This window comes from Furipterus horrens, unplaced genomic scaffold (genome assembly GCF_987537825.1).
Source record: "Furipterus horrens unplaced genomic scaffold, mFurHor1.1.pri manual_scaffold_5, whole genome shotgun sequence".
Classification (NCBI taxonomy): domain Eukaryota; kingdom Metazoa; phylum Chordata; class Mammalia; order Chiroptera; family Furipteridae; genus Furipterus; species Furipterus horrens.
The window spans coordinates 33316270-33328922 of NW_028327175.1; positions in this window are offsets into that span (position 1 = coordinate 33316270).

The window sequence follows — 12653 nt, forward strand, 5'->3', positions numbered from 1 at the left end:
AGTATAATTGGTAGGAACAAAATAGACAGGGGGATGTTAAGAATAATGTAGGAAATAGAAAAGCCAAAGAACTTATACGCACATTCCCATGGACATGAACTAAGGGAGGATTGCTGGAGGAAAGGGGGTACCAGGCAGAAGGGGGCAAAGGGAGAAAAACTGGGACAATTGTAATAGCGTAATCAATAAAATGTGCTTAAAAAAGAAAAATACTTAAAAATAAAACAAAAAAACTATTTCTACGGTGGGGGTGATTTCTTGTGCAGAAGGGCTTTGAGCTATACAGTTTTCCAGTCATGACAACTCAAAGTCATCTCCTGCTCTAAAAGAAGCAGGAAATAACTAATGAGAGACAAAAAGTTTTTACCAGATCAGTCCGAAGCAGTCCATTATTGAAATCATTCAATTAATCCACAAATAATCAAGAAGGTCTCCCATACCTACTTACAACTAAGTAAAAGAAGCAGTTGTCATTTTATTTCCCATGGTTTTACTACTACATATATGTGCAAGTCACACTTGCCTTATCAAACATATAACCTAACCAGTTGTACTGACCAACTTTCCATTTCATTACTCATATCTCTCGCCCTGGCTGGTTTAGCTCAGTGGATTGAGCGTCGGCCTGCGAGCTAAGTGTCGCTGGTTCGATCTTCCAGTCAGGGTACATCAGAGAAGGAAAACTCTGACTCCAAAAAACCTCCGCTGCCTTGCGGCATACCTCTTCAGGGGAAAGGCTAAGGGAGTAAACCCCGACAGAAAATCCGGAGCCGGAGTCCCTAAGGCGGTTTGACGTTGTAGTCAACACCGGCAACTCCTGCGGCGCACCTGAAGCCAAGCTGTATTGACTCCGTCTTTCCCTTGGACCCTTCAGCTGCGAAGAGAGGGGGGGTCTGCTGCATGGGCAACAGCAGACCCTCCATATTACCCTGCCCAGGCTCTGTAGCTTCAGCATCATCACAAGATGTCCATTCAACACGGGAGGAGACAGATACCATGTCACTCCCGAGTTGGACTGCACAGCCATTCTCGGCGGTGCAGATAGACTCTTAAGAAGCTACACCATCGTCTCTCGAGACGGACGGCTGCCGACGACGACTCATATCTCTGCTTCATTCTTTTTTAGTGTCTACTTAATATTCCAGTCCATGAATGTATCCTAATTGATTTGACTGCATCATAATCTATTCTTTGTTTTCTCATTTTTTTAACTGTAAAAAGCTACATATTTATGTTAAAAATTAAAACAGTATGAAATTACCAAATACACATACTTATTTAGGTCTCTTTATTCTATTTGTCAGAAGTGAAACACTTTTAATAATGGAATGTGAATCTTAACAAATATTTCAGTGTGTTGTATAACCTGTATGAAATGCTGATTTTAAGAGCTGCTGGATACTCTATTCATTGATGTACCATTACTTATTGAACCTCTTTTCCAGTGGACATCTGTTTCCGATTTTAGACTATTACAAATGTGCAATAATAAATGCCCTCATACAGGGGCCTTTCCATAGTTTAAATTTTTAGAAAAAATGATATAGCAAAGATTACAAACATTTTAAATTTTGATAAATGTTTAAAAATAGTCTTTAAAAAACCTTAATTTGCACCAAAAATCTGATTTCTGTTTCCTTTCCACCTTCATGAATACATTCTCACATTCACTTGTCAAATAGTCTGAGGTTTTTGTCATTGGTGTTGATAATCTGTTTAATTTCTAAGTAGGTGTTTTTGGAGGTGGTGGTCATTTTGTTGTTAATTTGTAGTATTAATGTTACCTGGGTATTTTTTTTATTTTTGGAATTATGAAAGATTTTGCAACCTAAAACATGCATCTTTTTTATGAACGTTCTGGGTACTTTATAAACATTCATTTTTCTTTGTTGAAAATTTGCCTACTTATTACATATATTCACATAAAATACATTGACAGCTGGTACAAAAATTCCTACTAGAAAACTATGTTTGTTAGCACTACCCTTTCTTAAGAAACAAGATTGACACTTCGGCTGTTGGCAGAAGCCCATTCATAAAAATCAGGGCTACGCTGCTGCTTTTATCAGGCAGAACCAGCGATCACGTGTTTCCTCTGCTGGGAAAGGGCAGTTCATAAGGGCAGGTTTGGGACAGAGGTGCAGGAGTATGAAGGGAGGCACCTCTGGGAAACCTGGCTGGACAGGGAGTGAGGGTATCCCAGGAGAGCAGGTGTGGAGCTGCCCCCCACACGCTGCATCTGCTACCTCTGCACAAGGCTGCATGTGGGACTAGAATACAGGACCTGGGCGGGGCTCAGGAACAGCTGGTTGCTGGAATGGCTGAGGTTCCATCCTGTGCAGAGTCTGGTCTGGAAACAGTTGTACTCCCAGAGCCTCTCACTTGCATCTGAGGTGTGTGGGACTGGAGGACACATTTCAGCAACATTAGAGGCGGGGTGGGGGTGATGCATGAAGAGAAGTCACAGCCAGTGGACCACCTAGGTCAGCACATCAGGCAGAAGCAACCCAAACACACCAAAAGTGTGCCCTACTGTAGATGTCAGTACAGCCCTCTAGAAATGACTGAAGGGACACGTTCCACCCTCCTGCCAGCTGGGCCATGCCTGTGGGCCAGGACACTGGGAAGAGGGAGAGAGAAGGAGCATTTCCTCAGCTGGAGGCATAGTGAGGGCAGGGCCATGAGAGGTGAGGTTTGAGTCTGGCAGCCACAGGACATCATGGGGACCCTTGGAAGAGAAGGTGGGAGAATAAGATCACCAGAGATCTGAGAAAAGTAAATATTGGGAAGTCAGAGAGGACCACAGACCAGTATGCCTGGTGGCCAAGTGCCCCTCCCAGCAGTACTCCCTGCCCTGTCCCTTGAGAGAATAAACTGCTTTGCTCTTGGTGTGAATGTCTGGTCCCAGATGTTCCACCTGAGTCTACCTGCCTGGGGGCAGCAGCTCTCCCCAATTTTGGAAAGCAGCCAAATAACTATTTTCTTCTAGGGTGGCATATTAATTCTGCATTCCTCCTAAAATCTATATTTTCTACATATGTAGTTCATTGAATAGTACCCCTCCTACAACAACAACAGCAAAAATTTCTCTACCCAGAACCTGTGAATGTGACCTCATTTAGAAATAAGGGTCTCTGCAGATATAATTAAGGTAAGGATCAGCCTAGATTAAGGAGGCCTACATTAAAGGATGGGTGCCCTTGTAAGAAGAGGACCCACAAGAAGAGGTGGGAGCCATGGGAACACAGAGGCAGAGACTGGAGAGAGGCAGCCATGAGCCCAGTACAGGACACCTGGGGCACCAGAAGCTGGAGAAGACAGGAAGGACCCTCCCCTAGAGCCTCAGGAGCAGCCTTTACAAGAGCCTGATTTCAGACATCCCCTGCACAGTTATGAGACAATAAGTTCCTGTTGTTTTAAGCCACCTCATTTATGATTATTTTTTTCATCAGGCACCTGAAATGAATACAGTATGAATCCATGTACTGCTCCCTGTGATTTTGGAAGTCTGTGCCCACATCTCTGGATAAACCCTCACCACCTCTCAACACTTTCAAAAAGCTGTCTCTCTCTCACTGCATCCGGTTTCTACTCAAATGTCACCTCTTCAATGTGACTTTCCTTTTATCATGGCCACTGATAAAATAGACTTCCAATGGCATGTCCTGTTTCTCATTCTCCCCAGCCATTCTCACTACTTAAAAAAATGATATATTTGGCAGATTCTCCTGCCAAAGTCACCTCAGATATGTGTCTTCTTAACACCAGACACCTCTCATGGCCTCAGTCCAGCCTGGCTGACATTGACCCTATACCTGGCCCTTCTCTAGCCCATCACTTTCCTGGTCTGCACCTGTCCCTGCCATAACAACGAGTGGGTGGGACTTGACTGCAAAGACAAGCCTTTGCTTTTCACTGACTGGATTCCAGGATGCCCTTCACACAGCAACACCAACAGGGAATTCTTAACATAGAGACCCAGGTCCTCAGGCTACTCCTCAAGCACAAGCTTGAAAATCCAAATTGGCTAAGAAGACCCATTCCCACTGAAATGTTATCTGATCCAACAGCAAAGGAGATTGAGGTACCGTTGAGGAACCATGATTACGTAGTCAGAGAAGACTCTGTGAGACTTTCAAAAATAAAAAGTATACTATACACCCTAGAAAGACGTGAGAGATTATAAGAGGAAATAGCTGGGTCATCAGCGATTAGCAATGGAATATGAAGGCCAGCATTCACTTGAATGCACGAAAATGCATCCAGAGAAAGCTGATTGCTGCATGTGATTCCGCATAGACTAGCCAGATCACTGTGGACAGTGGCTACAGATTTGGAACTCCAGTTTTGAAATTCCAACACTCTCTGTGCCACCTCATTTAATATATTATATAACTTGGTAAAGCTTGGCATGTGTGCCTGTCCATTTGTCTAATGGGTAGAGGGTGAATGCTTTATGATCACTGCTCCACAATGCTGAGTTCTGGTGTACAAAGTGAGTGCATGAAAGCTGTGCAAGTAAATAGACAAAACATTCCAGGGCCAACACTTATTCCAGCCTCAATTTCCTCTGCTATGACCACAAAAACAAATTCCCAAAGGACTTAGCAGTATGTCTCATTGACAGCCCCTTTGGAGAAGGCGGTGACTCTCAGTGTCTGCAGAGTTGCCCACAGAATGTGTTGGCTTAGACTACTTGCCTTCACCTCCTGCCCTCAGAGAGTCTGCCCATAACCTGCCAATGTTATACTCTTACCTATATTTTGAGCACTGTCTCCCTAGACAAAACAGCTTGGAAGTGTTAAGTGGCATATCATATGTCCTCTTAAGTTGATTATGGGATCAAGCGTAGGGTCAGGAGACTGCTGCAAACCTGGCAGAAGATGAGGGTCACCATCAGGCAAGAGCTCAGGCTGGGCTTCATGGGTAATTTGCTAACTAGTGAAAGCCCATCCTCACCTCCAGGTGAGAATAAACCCCATGAGACCAAACCTCTCTCTCTCTCTCTCTGTCTTTTCTCTCTCTCTCTCTCTCTCTCTCTCTCTCTCTCTCTCTCTCTCTCTCTCTCTCTCTCTCTCTCTCTCTCTCTCTCTCTCTCTCTCTCTCTCTCTCCTCTATCTTTACTCATAATGATATTCATGGTGGCAGGCTTAGTGGTTATTACTTTGCAGATGCTTATATGCTTATATACCCTGGCTGGTTTGGCTCAGTGGATTGAGCGTCGGCCTGCGAGCTAAGTGTCGCTGGTTCGATCTTCCAGTCAGGGCACATCAGAGAAGGAAAACTCTGATTCCAAAAAACCTCTGCTGCCTTGCGGCATACCTCTTCAGGGGGAAAGGCTAAGGGAGTAAACCCCGACAGAAAATCCGGAGCCGGAGTCCCTAAGGCGGTTTGACGTTGTAGTCAACACCGGCAACTCCTGCGGCGCACCTGAAGCCAAGCTGTATTGACTCCGTCTTTCCCTTGGATCCTTCAGCTGCGAAGAGAGGGGGCGTCTGCTGCATGGGCAACAGCAGACCCTCCATATCACCCTGCCCAGGCTCTGTAGCTTCAGCTTCACTGGAGAGGACACTCCAGCGTCATCGCAAGATGTCGATTCAACACGGGAGGAGACAGATACCGTGTCACTCCCGAGTCGGACTGCACAGCCATTCTCGGCGGTGCAGATAGACTCTTAGGAAGCTACACCATCGTCTCTCGAGACTGACGGCTGCCGATATGCTTATATGAGTTTGCTCTGGTGGCTATAACAAAGTACAAAGACTGGGTGGCTTAAACAACAGACAGTTCTGGAGGTCAGAGGTCTGAGATCAAGATATCATAGTGTTGGTTTCTTCTGAGGCCTCCTTCCTTGACATGTAGATGGCCCTCTTATCTCTGTGTCTTCACATGGTCAACCCTCTATGTGTGTCTGTGTCCTGATCATCTTTTCTTGCAATAACACTAGTTATATGAGACCAGGGCCCACCTACCTTAATGACCCCATTTTATCTTAATCACTTCTTAAAATACTGGATCTCCAAATACAGTCATAGTCTAAGGTACTGGGGTTTGGGACATCAACATATAAATTTGATGGTGACACAGTTCTCCTCATAACACTTCTCAAACTTTATTGGCATATTTGACTAATTAACTAACAGGTCAAAAAATGAAAGATGAGTTAAACATGATGTCAGATTCTCTGAGGCCTTCAGTCCTGAGAACAGAAGGTATATTGGTGGGTGTGGTATTATTCTGGTGAGGATGAAGCAAAAGATAGAGCCTTAACACCTGAAGACAAGTGCTGCAGAGCTGCCCAAGGTTGACCATGGTTAGAAAGTCACACATGCACAGTAGATGCTGTTCATAGCTTTACATGGTCACTGTGCTGGAGTTTAGCCCAGACTTTACTGTCCCTTTCCCAGAATTTCATAAACTGAAACATCACTGCAAAGATATGTCACATAACAATATTCCATTTCCTCTGAACTCCCCACATCAAAGCCTTTATGTTTATTTTCCCTGTGTGCTTACTTTCCCAGATTCCCCACACCTGGCTGCCAGCTCATCACTGAGCCTTCTCCAGTTAAACCAGGCAAGCAAACACTTCCCTTTGTTGAGACTTCGTATTCCTTTCACCTCCACTTCGCCCATGAGGAATGTTTTGTATTCCATTGACCTTCTGCCCTCTTGCTCTAGAGTGTCCATATAAGAGACTGTGTCCTCTTCATTTCTGAAAGACTTCCATCTTTCTTTCTTGGGGAGAAATCATTTTTCCTGAGAATGTCACCAAGCATTTGTTCTTACCTCTGTTGTTTCCTAATGGCCATGGCCATTTTTTACCAGAGACCACACTATGATAACAACTTTTTGTCATAGTTGCTGAAAAGCCAACCTTCTGAAATGTACTCCTTGTTCTTGAAGAAGTCACATTAAGTCTGTGGCAGATTCTAAACAGCTATATATTTAATGGCTAAGTGCCTCAGTTTTAATAACTCTGTTGATTCAACTGAAAACTTGCTTTTAAATAACAGCAAACCCATAGCACCTTCTCCTGTTGGAAGGGACTGAATGAGTCCTGTGAACTTTCTCTAGTAGAACGTGTCCATCATTCCTAAGTAAAGCTACATCCAGGCTGAGCATGGACAGTCCCAGGGTGACTACAGGTACAGTAATGAAAACATAAGCTATTTGGGAGTTTTTTTTTAATTAATTAATAATTTTAGTAAAAATATACTTTTAATTGTTTTATCAATTGAGGCATAATTTAAATACAACAAATACCCAGGCATTAAATATAAAATTTGGTAGTTTTCACAAATATGTATATCCCTGTAATTATGATGTCAGTCAGCATATAAAATATTTTCATCACCCTATAAAGTTCTCTCTAGTCCCCTCTTAGTGCTCCATCACCCTATGTCACAGGCAACCTCTATTACTCTTGATTAGTACCTGTCAGTAGTTCTGGAATGCATATAATGCAGTAATATGCAATACACTTTCTGTATCTGTTTTCTTGGTTCAGTGGAATGTATTTGATATTCAACCATATTATGTGTGGCAGTCCATTCCTTTTCATTGCTCCATATATTCCATTAAATTAATAGGCCACAACTTAACTCTCCACCTGTTGATGAATATTTGGGTTGTTTCCAGTTAGAAGTAATTACCAACAATGCCTTAACAAACATCAGGGCCAAATAGTGTGCAAGACAGGTGTTGTCTTCTCTCTTGGGTAAATTCCCAAGAGTAAAATTCCTTGGAGGAGTGGAAACTATAGGTTTAACTTTGTATCAGACTGCTCAGTATCAAAGCACTGGTACAACTTCCCACCAACAATGTCTAAGACTCTTAGTTACTCTGCATCATTGCTAGCACTTAATACTAACAGGTTCTTTTTAAGTCTGTATTTCTCTTGTGATTGATGCTGTTGATTAGTTTTGAAATGCTTATTGGTCATTTATATATCTTCTTTTGACAAGTGTCTGTTCAACACATTTACTCATTTTTATTAGGCTGCTGTCTTCTTATTAAAATGTAAGATGTGTTTATAAGAATTTTGTCAAATTATACACTATATGCAATATGTCATAAATCACAAATTAAACACTGTGGCTTGCCTTTTCAGTTTGTTGTCTGTGTATAAATTTAAGAGAGACCTTTTTGAAGTCCAATTTATCTTTACTTTACTTTTAAGGATATTCTTGTGTGTATCCTACCCAAGGAATAGTTGCATAGACCAAAATTATAAAGATTTGTTCTTACCTTTTTTCTATATGTTTCAGTTTCTGCATTGAGGTTTATGATTTGTTTCAAAACAATTCATATATGGTGTAATTAGGAGACACAATTAAATTTTCATGTGGACATTGAATTGTTCTTAAACCACAAAATGTATGTCAGATTAAGTGATTATATCCATGTAGATCAATATCTGGGTGCTCTATTCTGTTTTGTTGACCTATGTTTTCATCTTTTTATCACCATCGAACTTTCTTAATTACTATAACTTTACAGTAAACTTGAGGGGAATCAAGTAGCAAAATTTCTCCAGGTTGGTTCTTCTTCAAAATCCTCTGACTCTTCTTGCCCTTTGTAATTCTACATAAACTTTAGAATCAACTTATCAGTTTCTACAGAAAACTGTTAGGAGATTTTGATTGGCATTGCACTGAATCTACAAATCAGTACGGGGAAAATGTATATCTTAGCAATGTGGAAATTTCTTTTCCATGACTATGTAAAGTCGTCCATTTATTTGTATCTCCTTTAATTACTCTCACCACTGTCTTACAGTTTCCTTGTAGAGATTTTGTATATTGTATTTGATTTAATGTATTCCTGTTTGTTTAATATTTAAAAAATATTATATATGGAATTTTAAGTATTAAATTCCCTGTCATTTGTTGTCACTTTGCAGAAATACAGTTGTTTTAATAAGGACTTCATATCCTGTAACCTTACTAAATTTACATATTAATTCTAATATGTATTTTGTTTTTCTAATGTTGAATGGATAGTATGTTGCTTAGGTAAACTTTCCTGATTTTGTCTTATTTGTTTGCTTGTTGTCCTATTACACTGGCTGAAACCTCTAGTACACTGCTAGAGAGAAGTGGGCACACTTATCTTGCTCCCAATCTTGAAAAGAATTCAATATTTCATAATTAACAATGGCATCAACCTTGGGTATATGTTAAAGTATTTTATCAGGTTGGAAAATTTTATTCTCCTCAAGTAGTTTTCTGAGTGTTCTTAATAAAAGTTGTAAATTTTGTCAAAAGTTTTTCTGCATTATGGAAATGATCATGAGTTTTCTCCATTATTTTGTTAATATGATGGATTACATTGATTGATATGCCCAAATTGCATCAGTCTTGAATTCCTGAAACAAACTGCATCTGTGTGTAATGTGTTACCCTTGCTGGATTTGATTCACTAATACAGTTGAGGATTTCTGTTACTTTGTCCCTGAGACATGGAGGCATGTAAAGTGATGATCTAACCATGACCAAGTAGAGTTAATCCCAATAATTCAAGGTGAGTTTAGCATTTGAAAATCAATTAATGTAACATACCATATTAATAAAATTAAAAAATTTAACTATGCTTATCTCAATAGATACAGAAAAATAATTTCCAAATAACAGTGCAGCCTCATTCATGATAAAAACTGTTAGCAACCTAGGAATAGGGAAATTTTCTCACCTTGATTAAGAACGGTCCTGCCCTGGCTGCTGTAGCTCAGTGGGTTGAGCATTGGCCTGCAAGCCAAGTGTTGCTGGTTCGATTCTCAGTCAGGGCACATTACTAGGTTGCACATCAGGTCCCCAGTTGGGGGCATGAATGAGAGGCAACCATACAGTGATGTTTCTCTCCTTATCTTTCTCCTTTCCCCTCTCTCTAAAAATAAATAAACAAACAAATAAATTATTTTAAAAAAGAAAAAGAAGAATGGTCCTGGCCAAACCGCTGCCATAAGAACTGAGCAGCCCTGGGAGGGCATCACTTTGATAGACCTCCCTTAGAATAAAAGAACAATGCAGAAATGTTCCCTATTAGCCTTGGTCAGTGTGGCTCAATTGGTTGGAGCATCGTTCCCGGAACCAAAATGTTGTGAGTTCGATCCCAGTCTGCATGCCTGTGGGAGGCATCCGATCAGTGTTTCTCTCTCACCTTGATATTTTCTCTCTCCCTACCTCTCTCCCTTCCTCTTTCTCTAAAAGCAGTGGAAAAGTGTCCTCCAGTGAGGATAAAAGAAGAAAGAAAGAAAGAAAGAAAGAAAAAAAGAAAGAAAGAAAGAAAGAAAGAAAGAAAGAAAGAAAGAAAGAAAGAAAGAAAGAAAGAAAGGGAGAGAGAAAGAAAGAGAGAGAGAAAGAAAGAGAGAGAGAGGAAGAGAAAGAAAGAGAGAGAGAAAGAAAGGTTCCTTATTAGAGCTGCCAGTACATCACTGTGTCTGACTTGAACTTGTGCAGCTTCTTCCCATTTACACCACAGTCCCCTTAGAGCACAAATACTGAGATAGCTCCTGGCTTTGCATCTTCAGAGGTTTCATCTCTACTGTTACCTTGTCATGTGCCCTCTCTTCATGTGCTCAGAGGGGTATCACATATTGTATATTATAGACCTCACATATTTTCCAGCCTTCATTTCCTATTACTCTCCTGAAAATCTCTGAAAACACAAGAGGTCAATGTCCTGAACACTCACATTAGCACAAGGACTCCTCCTGCTGCCTTTATAAATAGGTCCACCTCTCTCCTGCCACCTACAACTCCCACACCTTTGTTTTTAAGCCCTGGTAAACACAAAATTATTTTCCATTTTTTAAATTTCATCATTTCAAAAATGTTCTATGAGCAGAATCATACAGGATTGGTTTTATCCTTTAGCCTCACTCTCTGGAGATCCATTCAAGTTGTGTGGACCAATAGCTCACTCCTGTGCACAGCTGAGCAGCTGGAAGACATTTGGGTTGGTTCCTGTCTGTGTATATTTCAGATAAAGCTGCTATGTATAGGCCATGTATGCATTCTTTCAGACCAATGTCCAAGAATGCAGTCACCAGATTGCAGTTGCAAGTTTTATAAGAAACTGCCAAACTGCTTTCCAGAGTGAATGTACCATTTTATATTCACACCAGCAATGTATATAAATGATCTAATTTCCTTGAATTTTCACCAGCATTTGATGTTGTCACTTTTTTTTTTCTTTTTTAGCCAATCTGATAGTAGCATACATCTCACTGTGGTTTCAGTTTGCATTTTCTTGATGTCTAATGATGTTAAGCATCATTTCATTTGCTTATTTGCCATCTCTATATCCTCTTTGGTGAAATGTCTTTTGCCCAAATTCTAATTGGAATTGTTTTTGTTGTTTTGTTTTACTGTTGAAATGTGAATATTCTTTATATATTCTAGATACTAGTCTTTTGTTGAATACATGGTTTGTAAGTATTTCCTTGCAGTCTGACACTTGTTTTATCATTCTCTTAGCAGGATCTTTCACGGAACAAAAGTTTTAAATTTGAATGAAGTCCAATTCATCAAACTTCCCTTTTATGAATTGTGCTTTTTGTGTCTGGTATTAAGAATTATTTGTCTAGTCCTAGATTTTGAAGATTTTCTCCTTGTTTTTCTAAAAGTTTTTTTTTTTTTAATTTTACATTTAAGTAAGTCTGTCATCCATTTTTAGTTATTGTATAAGGTGAAATTTGAGTTGAGGTTTATTGTTTGTTGGCTGGTTTTTATTTTTGCTTATTAAAGTCCAATTGCTCCAGAACCATTTGTCAAGAAAACTAACTTTCCTTCATTGAGTTGTTTCTTGGTCAAAATAAGCCAGTAATATTTGTATGGGTGTGTTCTGGGTTCTCTTCTGTTCCAGTGCTCTACATACCCAACCCTCCACCAACATCACATTTTCTTGATTCCTGGAGCCATGTAATATCTTGAAATAGGGTAGATAGGTTCTTCACACTTTATTCTTCTTTGTCAAAACTGTTTTAGCTATTCTAAGGGCCATGCTTTAAAAAATAAAATTTAGAATGATCTTTTCTATGCCCACAAAAACCTTGCTAAAATCTAACTATGTTTTAAATATTATAACTTGCACTCTGAATTTTCTTCTGAAAATATTATCAGTTTGGGTTTGTTCAAGTTTCCTTTTTTCCAAATGCTAACATGCATTCATTTATTCACTGCGCTAATTGTGTTGAGCATCTGTGATGTGCTGGGAACTGGGCAGGTCATTTGAGATGTAAACCAAAAAAAAAAAAAAATGCATGCTCTCTTTCTTCAAGGAATGCAAGGTTTTGAGCAGACTGCTAACTCAAAAATTTATTTTAAAAACTAATTTTTTTAAAATGTGCATATCTATTGAACCTTAAAATTTAACATAAAGAATAGATGGTGCTTTATACAGGAAAGCCAAGGATCTTGGGGAGAGATCTAATTTGCCTGGATTATGTGTGGTCCATGCTGCTCAGGTGCAGAGCTATCTCCAGGGGAGAAGCAGGGCTGAAATGTAAGCAAATGTCCTCATTGATTTTTGCTTCTATCCCGCAACATACTGCTGTGCCTTTTACAAGTAAAGGCCAGCAACCAAGAGCAAGCCATTCATTCATTCACTCACTTAATATTTGTCAAGTGCCCAGGACTTGCCAGGCTTAG